Raw genomic sequence first — 5,828 nt, forward strand, 5'->3', positions numbered from 1 at the left:
TCTAAATGAAGGGTTGGGCACAACCCTGATTGAAACGCACATGAGAACTTACTGATAAAATGTACATTACACTATTATAGATGACATAATTGTTTATATGGAACACAGAGTCAAATATTCTTCAAACCTAACAGTTGGCAAGTGAGTTTGGCAGGGTTGTAGGACATAAGACTAACAGCAAAAAAAAAAAATGTTTACAATGTTACACACTATAAAGGAATAGTAGAAACTTAAATTTAAAACGTTATTTTATGTGTATGTCTTTCTGTGAATACAGTGCCCATGAAGGCCAGAAGATGGCATCAGATCCCCTGAAGTTACATTTAAGGGTGGTTGGGAGTAGCCTGATGTGGGTGCTGAGATTCAAACTCAGGTCCTCTGAAGGAGCAGTATGCACTTAAGCCAGGCAGATCCGTCTCTTCACCCCCAGAAACTAAAATTTTATAAAACATTCTAGCAACTATAAAATACGTAAACCACTTAAAGGAAATATGACAAAATATGACAAAGGAAAGATCTGTATATGAAAGGCAGAAAACCTGAGATGAAGTAAAGACTTAAATAAATGAAGAAATACACTGTGTTCACATGTCACACGACTAGACATAATTAAGCTGTCAGCTCTCTCTAAATTGATCTATACATTCAATACAATCCCAATTGAATGCCTGTGATTTTTTTCCTTAGAAATTGACTCATTATGAAATTCGCATGGAAATTCAAAATAGCTAGAATTGCCAAATTACTCTAAAAAAAGAGAAGCATAACTAGAGAACTAACATTATTTTATTAAAAACTTAAAGTCACAGTAATCAAGATATGGGGAATTAATGTAAAATAGTCAGTTAGACTAAGGAAACAGTAAAGGAATGACACTCTCATCAAAAATAACCCTGGAAGGGCTGGAGAGAGGGCTTAATAGTTATGAGCTGGCCTGGGTCTGAAAAAGCCTGGGTCAAAACCGGTCTTGCTGAACATAGCGGACAAGGAGGACTACTGAGACCTCAAGAACAATGGCAATGGGTTTTTGATCCTACTGCACCTATTGGTTTTGTGGGAGCCTAGGCAGTTTGGATGCTCACCTTACTAGACCTGGATGGAGGTGGGTGGTCCTTGGACTTCCCACAGGGCAGGGAACCCTGATTGCTCTGGGGGTGGAGGGGGGGGGGGGATTTGATTGGGGGAGGGGGAGGGAAAGGAGAGGCGGTGGTGGGGAAGAGACAGAAATCTTTAATAAATAAATAAATAAATTTAAAAAAATAGTTATGAGTGTACACTGTTCTTACACATGACTCAAGGTCAGCTCTCAGTATCCACATGGAAGCTCACAGTTGTCTATAATTCCAGCTCCAGGAAATCTGATGTCAACTTTTGGTCTCCACATGCACCTGCATACATATATGGCACACACACACACACGCAGACACACACACTGTTACACACTGATGTTCTCTCTCTCTCCCTCCCTCTCTCTCTTCTCTCTCTCTCTCTCTCTCTCTCTCTCTCTCTCTCTCTCTCTCTCCATGCTTCATACCACATAGAAAATATATCTAAAATGGATCTTGCAACCAATGTCAAACCTAAATCCACAAAACATCTAAAAGAAACAGAAGAAATTCATGGTGAACATGGGCTAACCAAAAAGCATTTAACTGTAATACTGAAAATACCACCTATAAAAATACCTGAAAGTTGATCTTCCAAAGAAGCATATCTGATGCTCTTTAACAGTTACTATTAAAATGAATTGGCTGACAATCGTATTAAAGATGGATCCCCAAAACACTCTACTAAATGAAGGAGATGGAGGAGATGGGTACATGCTAAACTGGGTGTGGCAGCACGTGTTTTTAATCCCAGCACTCAGAAGGCAGGGGAAGATGGATCTCTTGAGAGTTCAAGGCCAACCTGGGCTACACTTGAGTTACAGGCCAACTAGTGAGGCATAGTGAGACCCTGTCTCAAAAACACAAGCAACCCCACAGTCAAATGATCAACTACCAAACAGCAACACAAAGTACATGCTGAATGAAATTCTGTTTAAATAACTTTCCAGGGAATGAAAAGCACCTCTTCAGTCAATAACAAAACGAATAGAAAAATAACCTCTTTGTGTATGTGTGTGAGGAGGTAATACAAGCACACAGTCACACACATTCATATACACAAGTGGTAGAGGTGATGATGGTTAGCTTTGATTGGCAACTCAACACAAGATAGACTCACGGGGGAAAGAACTTCTTGGTGGGGTATTGTCTAGGTCGGGTTAGCCTGTGGACATGTCTGTGAGGGAAGACATAGCCCATCGTAAGTGGCCCCATTCCCTGTAGAGGGGATTTGGACCACAGAGTAAAAGTGGAGGCAGAGAGCTGCAGACTACCGGGCATGCATTTGTTGCTTTCTGTTTCTGATTATGGATGTGGTTGAGTCAACTCCCTCAAGTTCTTGATGCTGCGACTTCTTGCAATTGATGGACCGTAACCTTGAATTATTAGCTATGTAAACTCTTTCTTGCTTAAGTTGCTTTGTCAGAGTATCACATCAGTAGGAAAGAAAACAAGATAATGAATATGTTCACTATAAGTATTGGTTTCATAGGTAAATTCATATACCAACATTTATGAAAGCCAGAACTTAAATCCAAGAAACTCACTATGCCAATCCTACTTCAATAGAGATGCTCACAACTAATTTTAAATATATTAAATAATAAAGAGTTAGGGTAAAACAAAGAACAACAAAAACAGGAGATGTTAGGTAATAAAAGTCAAAGGAAAGCTAGCGTCTTAGTTTGGGTTACTATGGCTACGGCAGAACACCATGGCCAATAAGCAAGTTTGGAAGGAAAAGGTTTATTAGACTTATTAGCATTGCTGTTCATCACTGGGGGAAGTCTGGACAGGAACTCAAACAGGGCAGGATCCCAGAAACAAGAGCTGATGCAGAGGTGCTGGAGGAGTGCTGCTTACTGGCTTGCTTCTGATGGCTTGTTTAGCCCATCTTCTTCTAGAACCAGGGCCAGCAGTCTAGAGATGGCACCACCCACCATGGGTTGGGTCCTCACCACTGATGGCTAAATGAGAAAATGCCTTACAGCTGGATCTCATGGCGGCATTTCCTCAACTGAGGCTCCTTCCTCTGATGACTTATTTCAAGTTGATACAAAAGCAGCCAGTACAGCTGACATCACAAGGAAGACAGTTCTAGAAATGTAGGGGTAACTTTAAGACACGGGGCCAATTATCCTGGGCTGTATAAGAAAGCTAGCTGGGATGAGCCTATGTGTGGTGCTTCTCTGTACTTTCTGTTTCAAGTTCCTGCACGAAATCCTTCTCTGCTTCCATCAATGATATAATCTGTAAGCCGAAGTAAATGCTTTCATTCCCCACATGGCTCTTGATCAGAGTATTTTATTCACCACAGCAGTGGAAAGAAAACTAGAGTATCATTTCCTTGTGTAACATCTGCTGGACCTAGGCACACTATTGCTGTAAGTAGACTGAAATCTCCCCCACAGGCTCATATGTTATATGCTTGTTCACCAGTAGGTGTCACTCTTTGGGAGGCTGTGGAGACTTTAGGAGGTGGGTATAGCTGAAAAGTGGTTAGTGAGGGAGATTGTGTAGGATACATAATCATTACCCCTAGTTGATTCTTCAAAGTTCAAGGCCAGGCTGCCTATACAATGAATTCAAGGCAGGTTTGGGTCATATGAAAGCCTGCCTCAGAAAAACAAACAAAACCAAGCCATTATTATTAATATTTGAGTTGACTACAAGTATACACCATTCTTCAGGTGTCCACAAGTATCCAAGATAGCACCCCTAGTGCTGATTTTGGAGTTACCAAAAAATACTAGTAAGGAAGTGGATTTGCAAGTATACAAGATAAATAAAAGGTATAAAGTAGTGGTTGACTGTATCTCTTGGTACTCTGTATTCTCTCAGGGTCTTCTCTGCATTGCAGCTGCCTGGAACATGAAACTTACATTTCTCAGATCCCCCTTTCAGCTTGATTTTTCTATCTATATATGTAACTGTATGTGTGCGTATTTATATACGTGTTCAGATCACTTCCGTGTTTTTGTCCAAATGGAGGCCAATGAACAACCTTGGATACCGTTCCTCAGGAGCTACCAACTTTGTTTTTTTGAGACCATATCTCTTGCTGGACTGGAGCTCACTCAGTAGACTAGACTGGCTAGCCAAGGAGCCACAGGGATCCATCTGTGTCTACTTGCCCAGTGCTGGGATTACAAGTGAATATGGACACATCAAACTTTTTATATGTAGGTTCTAAGGATCAAACACAGATCCTCGTGCTAATAAGGTAAATACTTTATTGCCTAAGCTTGCTGGAGTTTTCTTTAGCCTTTTCTGTCAATAAGACTTTTTATCAGAACAGACTGGGAAGATAGGGGACATAGAGTAAGTATAGGTGGCAGAGTGACTGAGTATGAGGTTGCAACTGTGGGCTATGTGACACTCTGCAGTGTGGGTACAGCTACTCAATTACCTACTGTCTGTTTTTCTGAGTCCATCCGTGATGCCCTTTGCTTGTGCCATAGCCTTCAGAGCCAAGTTCAGGAGCATCTAATTCCCTGCACAGGAGGCTGGAGAGAGACAGTTCAGCAGATACAAGTACTTGCTACTCTTGAAGAGGACCCAAGTTTGATTCCTACCATCCATGTTGGGCAGCCCACAATGGCCCCTAAGGGTATTTCTGGCATCCATGGCCACTTGCATCCATGTTCACAGACCCCCTATACATACACATATGCATATAGATACTTTTTTTAAAAAAAATAGAAGTCTTTTTAATTCTTTCTGTGGAACTCCCTCTGAATGACAATATCTGTAGCAGTTTTTGTGTCTCTGGCTAAAAATCATGAGAGCAAACCTCTGCAGCTAACCATATCACTGAGATAGTTGAAAATTACTGATTTATTTCAAAATAATACATTTGGGGACCAGTGTTCCAACTGATCTGCTTATGAACAAATTGCCCTCTCAGCATCCCAATTTGTATCCCCTGGATGATCATGTCCCACAAACTATGCCAAATGATTTGTGTTATTACATATTCAGAAAGAACTAATATTTATATGTGGCTTATTACGTTTCAGGCATGGTGCAAGGTGCTGGAGTTTAAAAAAAAAAAAAGGTCTGATAGAATTCTTACCACAGCCCAGTGGGGAAGACATTATTAACTTTCACCAAATGAGCCTCACACACATTTAATTCCTCAACCGGGGTCGTGAAAGTAATAAACGGTGGAGCAGCCATTCAGTGTAAAATTTCCTTCAATAACCCCCGCTGCTGCTTCCTACAGCTGGATCCTTCCAGATAATTCCATATCTCTTCATCACCTCCCACCCTCTCAATCTTTCATTAGTCTCTAATGATTTGCAGAAGGTGAAGGAAGCGATCTAAATGGAGTCGGGTTTGGATTCGAGGGAAGACTATTTTGTGTATTTTTACATTTTTATTTGATGCTGGCAATTAACGGCGGAGGGCTCATTTTCCCAATCACCCGTGCAATTATAAAATCAACACAGACGAGAGGCAGCCACGCTGACTTAGGCATCTCACCTACATGCGTCAGAGAGCGACTGCCCCCGTTTCAAACTTCTAAAATGCAGGTGGAGATGAGTGCCTCTCCATGGCGTCAGCCTTTAAAGGGGGTATAATTTGAGACACTCGTCTCGTGAATCCCCAGACTCTGCAGACTCCAAGATCACGCCAGCTTGTGGCTCTCAAGTTCATTCAGTCTTTCATGCCAGCCTTCCCAGTCTGAGAAATAGCACGGGCTGTGTGCCATGTATTTGC

This window comes from Alexandromys fortis, unplaced genomic scaffold, assembly GCF_014885135.2.
Source record: "Alexandromys fortis isolate MF-2015 unplaced genomic scaffold, M_Fortis_MF-2015_v1.1 scaffold_151, whole genome shotgun sequence".
Classification (NCBI taxonomy): domain Eukaryota; kingdom Metazoa; phylum Chordata; class Mammalia; order Rodentia; family Cricetidae; genus Alexandromys; species Alexandromys fortis.